The following is a 10,755-nucleotide window of genomic DNA, read 5'->3' on the forward strand; positions in this document are numbered from 1 at the left end:
AAGGGCTGCACAGCACAGCCCGTCACACAGCTGGCTGCCCCCCTAATAGGGCAGGAGAGGTGCCACTGGCAACCCGAAGGGATGCAGAATAAACCTTTCCCATCCCTCTCTGTTCTGAATCTTGTGGGGATATCAGCAGAGAAAAACAACCAATACCTAAGGGATAGGAAGGGAGTGAGAGCTCCCGCTAAAAGGCAATAGATTTCCAAGTGAGAAGTATTATTTCCATGGCTTCCTCCCCATCTGCAGAGCAGACAAGACAAATATGGCCTCTTGTTCACAGGTGCTGGGCACCCATAAATCCCTCCCACTTTAGCGGGTGCTGCAGATGCTCGGTTCCTCTGCAGAACAGAAACCAGGTCATAAATCTCTCCTTCTACCTGTGTCTTTTTCAAACTTTTTAATTAAAACTCTGCTGTCTATTGTATCTGGGGTCTAGAAATTAATTGTCATTACTACGGTTTAAGGCACTGTTGCTCGGATCCTTTTGTCCTTCAGGTGTGTGGTGTGATCAGAAATCTGGAGCAGACCTCATCCCTGCTGCCTTAAGGGAAAAAATAATCCATTTTTAGAGTTCACCTTGCAATGGTCATGAGCCTCGTTAAGCTCAGTGCTGCTGCAGCTCCCCTATGATGGCTGGTGGTATTTCTGTCAAGATCCCTGTGTAACTGAATTAGACCTGCTCTGCTACTGCTGGTAAAGCCAGGCCTGTGAATAAGTGAGAACAGAACTGGGCAAGTGACATGAGACTGGTTTTCAGTTTGTGAACCTGGATGGATATTTTCCCAATATTTTATGTCCATATTCATCTTCCACCCTGACTTTTCTCCTCACTGCTAGGTGGCCATGGCCTCGGCTCGCTCTGCCCAGCACTAAGCTGTGTGGTCTATTTGGTGCGTAGCCCTCACAGTCTCTTGCGTTTGCCCAGAAGCAGCTGGTGAGCAGAGCACACCAACACACCCTGGGCCACTGTGGCTGTATCTTAGTTTCTTGCCTGCTTTTCTGTGCGTCATGGGAGGATTTCTCATTTGTGTGCTGTGTATTTCCAGGCATGCTACGTGTTCACAGGCACACATTCAGATGAAAGACAGTTGTGTTTAATGCTTTTTCTGCGTCCCCATCCAAAATCCAGCAAAAATAAACAAATCTCAAGAGTAAATGATCCCTTGGTGTATGTTAATTGCAGCTCTTCCAGATACTGCTTTTCTTCGCCAGCTTTTCCCTGTCACTTTGCTGTGCCACCTTATGTCACTGCTGGGCTGCTCCATGCCCTTGCAAACGGACACTGAGCTCAGGATGGAGCTACTGTTATTCCTTAATGTCCAATCTTTTTTGACATTGGTGATACCTGCGACGTGGCAAGGCTTCTCTGGAGTGAAGGTCCAAACCACGCCGATGTTGGAAGCCCTGTGTTTGCAGGGGACGCGTTAGCATTTCCCCAAGCACAGCTCCCACAGGCAGTGAGGGCAAACATGGCACTGAAGCTCTGCCCATCTTTATCTGATGTTGAGGCTGTTGAAGAAAGCATCTAGACCTGAGCAGCAGCAAACAGGTTTCATCTGTTCATGTAAATTTTATGAAATGCTTACAGGAGAACAAGCAACAGCTGTCATTTACCCTGTGGTTTATATGTAACAGCGCATAACCCCCAGGAGGAGGGAATGCCATCACTTTGGAAAGCTCCGTATTAGTAAATTTACATGGGAAGTATATGAAGGAAGATAATATTCTTATTTGTAGTTGCAGGAAACTAGCCTTGGTGGCCCATCAAGTCCCTTCTCTGTACTCTTCAAAACCTTCAAAATATTTGCCTTGTAGCCTGGAAGTGTCCCAGCAGCTTGTGGAAGAGAGGAGCAGAACGCCATGGCTGCCTGTGCCTGCGCCTCCAGCCGGCGGGCGGCTCTGTAGGGACACAAATCATTTAAAATACCTCTAACGCAGGCTGCATACTTTTTCTTTTTTTTTCTTAGTAACTAAAATGACTGAAAATGAGCAAAATGTGATCCTTGAGTTGGGGTTGCAACTCAAATCTAATCAGCCAAGTCATGAATTGGCAGCAGTATGAAATGAAGTCAACAGCTGATCAAATCATCAAACAAGCACATACAAGATTTGAGTAATGAAGCCACACAACATATGGCAAATTTCTTGAAACAATGAGCACTGCTCTTCCTTACTCCAGCTACGCTTGTCACTTGCCCACGCATACTTTCTTTCTCTTCTCCTTCCTTATATCCTTTTTTCCTAGGAAGTAACTGGAGAAGTGAAGGTAGGTTTCTTTGCTCTGATCCAGTAAAGACCACCTGTTGATGAGGGATGTATTTGGTGTAAAACCAGCTGAGGAAATACTAAGAGCTTGCAAAAAGGGGACAGTTGGAGTTTATCCTTGTTATTATGTACATCGTAATAGCTTTATTAGATGAGACTATTCCATAAGGTAGAGGGTCAAGGTTATTTGGAGAAGCAGGATGGGGAATAACAGAAACTGTCTGCTTTTCTTGAGAGCTTAGAAAAGGTCCTCGTGCATTGCACCCCAACCAGCTGCTGCAACTTTTACCTGGGTTTACTTTTTACCAGAGCTGCTGCCTGAGAACAGCTCTGATGCAGCCAGGGTTATGTGGGCTGTGCTGGGGGGTAAAGAGCAGCAGCACAAATTGGGCTGAAAACCTGATGGCCATCTGTGCTGTAGTTTGGATTGAGGTGTTTGGTGCGGGGATATAACGAGATACCTTGTGGTGATTAAGCTAAGGAAAGTAGGTGTGTGTTGAGAGGAGACATGAATGTATTAAAAAAAAAATGTAATTTGTCCTCAGCCACACTCAAACTCTTACTGACCTAAACAGCAGCTAGCTGTCACAATATCTACTTTTCTCATTGAAAATTATGTCAGCTGTCTGTGCATAATGCTTCCTCTCTCATCTAGATGAACAGAAGTGTCATGCGTGCACGCGTGTGTGATCTCAAGGATTTAAGATTCCTGGGGAAAGTCAGAGACAGAGCATTTAGATGCTCTATGCCTGCCTTTGTACTCCTGGTGTAGTTTACAGGCTCTCACTGTCACAGTGAAACAGCTTAGCAAAGGCCCCTCAGCAGTCCTAGCTCCTGGACCTGCGCGTTGTGTGCTTGCATGTTGAGCTGGGTCCTGTCCTCCTGTCTCACACTGGCTGGATTCCGGGGTCACATCTAGTGATGGTTCCCAGATAGCCACATATCCTTTGGGGGTAAGAAATCACAAAGACCCCTTGACAGGTGGCTCCTTATGGCTATGGGCCTAACCAACTCATCAGTGAGCAGAGGTGGGTGGGAAGCTGCTCAGCCCAGGTGCTGCTGATGTCCTGGATGAGCTCCCTGCCCAGGGCGCTCTTGTGGTCCAGCATTTCAGGCAATCTGAACATGGAATCAAGCAGCAATTAAGCTGGGCGAATGTTTCGGTGGTGAGCCCATTGGTGTCCAGGGTATCTGTGTCCTTGGTTGTCAGCTGGGAGCTCTCCAAGCCCCTGTTCAGCTGCGGGGATTTGAATTTGTATTAAGAAGGATGGAAAGCCAAAGACTCAAGGCGAGTTCCAAAAAATGCCAGATGCTCAGTGGGTTGATCCATCATTTATTTCTAGCATTTGTCATCCTGGAGTGACTCTGCTGTGAAAACATAAAAAAGCCAGGTCCCCGCTGACTGCAGGGCAGCAAACTCAAGGTTCAAAGGCATGGCAGTGAAACTAAATAAAATAAACAGAAAGAAGGCAATAGCGTACCAAAGGCATCGATCGCAGCAAGAAAGTTTCAGGAAGTTGTTGTTGTGAAGGAGGAGGTCAGGAATGTGCTGGAAACTTGGGTCACTGTCTCAAAGACAACTGCAAACAAGTAGAGCCAAAGTCATTGCTACTGCAGGACAGCTGGCTACAGGGAATAAATTGGATGTAGCCCTGGTTCCTGTTGCTTGGGTCCCCCTTGCCACCAACTGCCAGGGGGAGGACAGTGATTTTTGAGCGCTCCCACCTCCCCGACCACCATTGCTGAGGCCAGGCAGGGGATGCTCTCGGTGCAGAGCGATGGCTTGCGGCATCCCTCAGTGTTTCCACTTCTCACTAGCATCACAGCCTGGCCCTAGGCTCTTATTCTGCGTCAAGACCTTTGCTACTTCAAAATTGTAAGACCATAAATTGCTCCCTATCATGTTTGCAGAGGGCGTGTAACCAGAGCTCTGCAGCTCTTGGAGATGGCTAGTCTTCTTAATAAGAGGGGTGAGGTGATGGTGTGCTAGAAAGATCCCCAGGGATGCATTTGCCACTCTTGGCACTTGAAACATGATGAGCTGCTAGATCAATCTCCCAAAAATATCACTTAGGCCAAAGTGGGTTGGTCAAAGGTGGTCAAAAGAGTTTGCAAAATGCTCCTTCAGGCTTACACATGGACAGATGGAAAATATAAGGTAGAAAAGAGTGGGAGCAGAGATTTTAAAAGCCATGAAGGGACAGCCACATCAGCATGCCCAGCCACTGCATGCCTGCCCAACTGTAATGCCATCTTCCTCAATGTCTTTCTCTACCTGAAAAAAGAGGCTTTGCTTGTGGGGAACAAAGGTCTGAATGCAATTTGGATAATTGCGGGATGGAGGGATAGTACTTAGATCAGGTAAGAATGGTAAGAATGGTAATTCAGGTAAGGGGAAGAAACAAAGCGCTGCATTTTGTGGTCAGGCATTAGGGCTCACCAGCTTCTTTCTCTACCCGTGTATGACCACTGAATTGACATTTCTTGCCTGAAGACACGGCCAGATCAGAACATGTTTATGAGCTGAGGATGCCTGCCTCTCTCCAAGGTGGGCGCACGCATTTCCTCTGCTGCAAGACATCTGACAGCTCCTCCAGCAGCACGGGGCATCGCCAGGATCCGGCTGCCATCTGCGGGAAAGAGCATCTCCCGTCTGTGCACGCTGGTATGAATTGTTCTCCCTTCCTACCACTCTGGTCTTTGCTACATAGGTGTCCTGTGCTTAGGCTGCAAAGGAAAAAAACCCTTTTTATCTTCTCGCTTTACTTATGCTTTGTGAGTGTATGCAGCTGAAGGGCAACATGCACCTGCTTGCACGAACTTCAGACAGGCCCATTTGCTCTCGCTGTTGAAGTGGGAGATCCAAGCAATGTCACATTTGGGCAGCTGTTGCCCGGAGGAAACGGTGGTGTCAACTTGTCACGCTTTGCTCCTGCAGCCTGGGTAGCGGAGGAGCAACCCACGCACAGCTGGAATTCCTGCCAACAAAAAGCAGTGGTCAGTGGGTGAAATCCGCACAGCGCATCATCTGGGGCTTTGAAATCAGACTCTTAGGCAACTCGAGTGCTGTGTGACCCTTTCTGCTGGGCTGCCAGACAGAGGTGCATTTTTCTTTTTGTGTGAACACAAACGAAAAATCATCTGCCTTCAAAGGATTCATTGTCAAAATGCTTTCCATCTGTGCAGCATTCTGTTTGTTATTTGCTTTTGTCTTCTGTTCCTGAGGGGTTAATGAAGACGTGTATCTTTCCTGGACTATTTCTTGTCTGCAGAGGGGCTGAAAACGCAGATTTGTTTTTATCTATGACAATATAGTCTGATGTCCTGATCGCTGCCGGCAGAGCTGGAAGCAGCTTACCAGACCAGCCGATATATCTCCCTCCTGATGCGAGGTTCATCCTTGAAGGGCAGTCCTCGTGTTTTAATCAATATGATATATAGGAGCTTCAATTACTTCCCTTGCTACCTCCCGTTTCTCTGCTGTTCGCAAATCCTAGAGCTAGCTGGAAACCCTGAGAAATTTGTTCTGTGTTTATAGTTTTGGCAGTGTGGGGAGGTCTGATTCTAGTTGCAGTTAATGCATATTAAGACACATGCACACATTTGTTTGGAGGTTTGCTTTTAGACTCTGGCCAGGCTGGGCTGCTCCGCCACAGCGTGGCTGCTGATGAACAAAGGAATATGTCCTTTGAGTTTTGCCTCAAACAGTGAAGTTCAACAGTTCCTGATCCCACAGAAGCCCATATCAAAGTGTTATCTTGCTGCTTATGGAGGTGCTGGGCCAGCATCGAAACCACCCCAGTGCAAGGGAACATGGTTGGTGCAAGGTGTTGTGTTCACTTGTGGAGCCTCTCTCTTTACAGTAATAACAAAAGGGTATGTTTCTTAAAAAGAGAGCAAGGTTGGGCTGTCATCAAGGAGAGCCCCATCCATACTGCAGTGCTGGCCACCAGAAAGACTACGTTTGTGTGACAATTTCTGCACCTCCAGCTCGTGAAGACCACAGGCCCTGCTTCCTGGCTCCATGAGTAGCACGGACGATAAGGGTGTTTTATCTCCATGAAAAGATTAATGTCAAGCACAAGGATTAGTTCTCTGCGGCGCAGGAGATTAAGTTTGGATTTTGCAAGCTTTCCCATTATCGGCTTTCTCCCAGGATGATCCCCACGCGAGTGGCTTGCCTCTCTATTTCCCACAGCAGTTAGGCTGGTGCTGGTCAGTGGGGACGTTTTGGGGACTGGCCTGTGCCTCTCCTCAAATTGCATCGCTGTCCTTGCAGGCTTGGTCTGCAGGACCCCACAGACGTGTGACCCAACCAGCAGCCACGCCAGGATTGTGCAGCCCGTGCCCTGTCCCCATTGAGCCGGCACTGAAGCAGTGAAATCTGAGAGCTGTAAAAAATGCGTTTTGAGTTGAATAATCAAGAAAGTGTCAAAGGAAAGGCCCTGTTTTATTATGAGCTATAAAATATGAGGAAAAGTCCCCATTCATTTTCACCGGTTTTATTTTTAATAGATTTACTTAATGGGTTGCTGCTGAGGTAAATATATGTGTGCATAAAGAGAGCTTCAAAACAACGGTGCCCATACTAATGACCCCTCGCAATGCTAATAAAAACAGAGCGTGTGAAAATGCAGCTAGCTCTCGATTTGTCAGGCCAGTTTTTATTTTGCACCCTAGCAAAGCCCCGGTCAGTCTCCAGCCATAACTCCTTCCCCTGCCTCCCGAGGCTTGCCCTTCCCACCCCGATACCAGACTGGCAATCCCAGCACAAACAGTGAAGACCAGTGCCCCAGGGTGGATGTGGTCAGGGCAGCCACTGGGCAACTGCCCGCTTAATCCGATTACCCGTGGTGACGCACTGAAGCCCGTTAACCTTGTTGTGACCAGCTCCGTGACACTTGTGGCAGAAATGAGGTGTGACGTGATTAACTGAGACTGATCAGTTTTGCTCACCAGTACAATGCCCGCAGCTGCTGTGCTGGGGATTTACAATGCGGGGGAAGCTTTGAAGTCCCATAATTTAGTTGTTCCGACTGCCTTCCCCTGGCTGGAGAGATGACTGTCCTCTCCAAACACGTGTAGCTCAGTGGGGGCATCATGAATGTATCTGCTGGGATGGTTCCAGTGGTTCTTTGCAGGACCCCAGCTCGGAGCTGGGGAGCAGAGCTGGTCCGTGCAGAGGACGGTAAACGTACCCCTAGAGAGAAAAGCAGGACAGCGTGAGCAGCACAGCTCCATAGACGTATTTGGTGTTCTAATGACATTTAGTTTTTTCAGGGGGTGTAGTTTTCGGCCAAGATGTTCGGGAGAATTATTAAAAGTGGAGGTGTTGGGCATGTAACAAGCCTGCTACTCTGCGATGGATTGTGTGAGCTGCCCTATGTGGTTGCTGCAAAGGGGTTGTTCCCCTGAGTTGAATTGACATGTATTTAGGGCCAGAAAGGCTGTTCTGAGCAGCCTGACCTTCTGTGCAGGGTTTCAGGGGCTTTCCTGGGGTGCAGGAGGGCAGTGTCCTCGGTGGGGAGTGCTCTGGCTGCTGGGGCTGGCGGTGTGGTGCTCTGAGCAGCCGCACGCATCTGTGTCTGCTGAGGTAATGTGCTGATGTGCCCTTCCTAAAGCAAAAAAAATAATCTCTGCTAACCTTGCAAGCCCTCTATTGTTTACTGGAAAAGGCTAATAGGAAAAAAGGAAGGAGACAGAAAGAAACAAGCCTTAAAATGAAAAGAAAATAATTGCATTGGATGGGATATGAAATCAAGGACAATATTTTTCCTCCCTGCTATAGGCATTTATTTTTACTAGTAGAGTACTGGGATAAGGAGACATTGTTCTCCTAACATAGTCAAAACAAACGTAAGATTCTCAGTCTGACATTGAAAATGACTGATGCTTTTGCAGGAGGCTGGACTCGGGCAATCCAGATCAGTATCGCTGTGTTTGCTCATGTTTAACTTGCCTCATTTATGTCCACATAGAAGAATCCCAAATAGGCAGCTCGGGGTACTGCCTATCAAATAAATACAGTATCTGTGGATGAGAGCAAAATGCATACAGAAACAAAATGCCTTAAATCTGCAGTATTATGTAAATTTTACTAATTGAGTTTGTTAATCAGTTGAGCTTTAGGAGCTACACAGAACTGTGTGTGCTTGCAAAGGATAGCACGGGAGATCACTAAGACCCCAAGCTCAGAGGGAGCGTGCTAAGGAAAAAGCTCTCTTGGAGAACAATAACTCAGCCTTCAGCTTCTAATAATTTTAGAAAAGATTTCATGGCCAAACACTCGCATGTTCGGGATTACCTAGCAGAAAATTATATGACTGTCGGCAAACCGAATCGTTTTGAATAGAGACGAGCAAGGCACGTAAGCTGAGTCAGAAAACTATTGTTAACTAATCACTTGTCTGACCTTAACTGCTCTCTAATAACAGCGTGTAGATGCTGGGTGCCTTAGATAAATGCTTATAATAACATAATGCCTGTTACAGAAAGACCAGCAGTGCCTCGTACATAGGCTCATCAAGTTGAGAACAGCTTTAAGCCCTGCGAGATGAAGCAGGGGCTGATGGCTGTCCTCTGGTTATCTCCCTGCTGCCCTGCCGTGGGATGGACCAAGTGGGACTTGGGGTGCTGCTTCAGTCCCCAGTTGTCCTCCCGGAGCGGGTGTCCCACAGCCCCTTTCCTCCCATCAGGGAGGGATCGGCTTCTCCACTGTTATGGGCTTCGGCCACCTGAGACCTCCTGCTGAAGAGCACCCGGCTGCGGGGGAAGACGAGCGTCTGGCTCCCCAGGAGCAGAAAGGCTATCTGATTACCTCAGGCACACGTTGGGCTGTACTCCCAAACACGTCTGTCGTAATGGCATCGCACAGAGGCCTCGGTCACGAGTGAAGTCTTCCTGGGGCCGAGCACAGTGCTAGCACACCGGGGAGCTATCGTCCAAACAGACAGAGAATAAAGGGGAAGCGATTGCAAAGAAACGCTGGGGTTAGCTTTTGGCTCACAAGAAGGAAAATGAATGGAATAGGATATCCTTTTGGTTAACTAATATAACTCGTGCTGGAAAGGGTTGCCAGCACTCCAGTACTCTGCCAAGGCCGAGACTTTCTGGGCTAGTCTTACAGCGCAAAATTGTTTTCCCATTCCTGGTTGAAGTCCCCCTCTCTCCTCTGGATGCAGGTTAAATTCAAAGGTGTCTTCTCCATTTTTAATAACCATCTTGTTTTTTTCCAGGTGTCTGCTTTTGCATTTCTCTGATGTTTCCTGTGGGGATTTTCCTCAGTGACTCCCTGCGATGACACTCAGGAAGACAAACTGCTAAATATGAATCACAGATGCTCTGAAGAATTCCCTGATAGCGCTACCAAAAGGGAGGTGGAGGAGGTAAGAGTTAAGGGCAAAAAGTAATATCATAGTGGAAGAGATTTTTTCAATCCTACATGCTGCAGGAAAGAATTTTGTTAATGGAGTGTTACAATCTTTTGAGTGTGTCCCTCTCCCAGAAGGATTTCTTGGAAGCTCATAAGCGCCTTTCGTAGGTCTTTGCATATAGGCCATATGTCTCTTGTGTGGAGGACTTGGAAACTCTAGCTCCTGCTTCAGAGCAGAAGGGCAGACCCTAAGCATTGGTTTAACTCTTTTATGTTTTATTTGGGACAGGATTGATGCAAGGTCTATTATAACATGCTGGACAGAAGTTGGCTTGACGTGATGATTTTAAGTTGTCTGATCTTAATAGCTGCTTGTTTATGTTCTTGTTGCCTTGCTTCCTGTTTAGTTACCACGTGCTTTAAAGTATTGTAACAGACCTGATGTGGGATCAATTCATTAACTCCTTCCTCCTCTGTACAAATAGCAAAAAAATTATGTCCTCCTGCATTAGTGTGAGATGAAGACAGGAGATTTGTCACGATCGACTAATGCTGTTGCTAGGATCCCTCTCACTCTTGAAAAAATACTTTTACAATTTTTTCCTCATTTTAGAGTCTTCAACTCTGTTTGCCCTAGAATTTTCCCAACTTTATTTTTCTTTACCCATCCATTTTCTGTAATTTATAATTCTGATTGATTGTATACCATAGAAACTTGTATTCAAATGTGTTCCTAACCTGGAGCTTCCATTTTGTGCAGAAATCGAAGTAGGGATGGCTATCTTTTAAATGACACTTCTTGGTTGGTTTTGGGCCAGTCTAATTTGACTTGTCACATCGCAGTGTGAGTTGCAATTTAGCCATTAATAATGTGAAATTTAGAAAGAAGAACTGACTGACTCAAGCATGAGCTTTGAGGTGAGGATTAATAAAGATAGTTCCCATTTTCATGCCATCCCAGCAGGTCCAGCTGCCAGCATTTCAAACAGCTCCACTAGGGCCTGACTTCCTTTAATGTTTGCAAGCTCAGGGCAGTGCTCCCTGTTTGTCACTTAATTTTTACAAGCTAACCCAAAGGAATGCCTATATGGCGCTGTAGTCACCCTTAAGAGGTT

The sequence above is a fragment of the Cygnus olor genome, chromosome 5 (assembly GCF_009769625.2).
Source record: "Cygnus olor isolate bCygOlo1 chromosome 5, bCygOlo1.pri.v2, whole genome shotgun sequence".
In the NCBI taxonomy this organism is placed as follows: Eukaryota; Metazoa; Chordata; class Aves; order Anseriformes; family Anatidae; genus Cygnus; species Cygnus olor.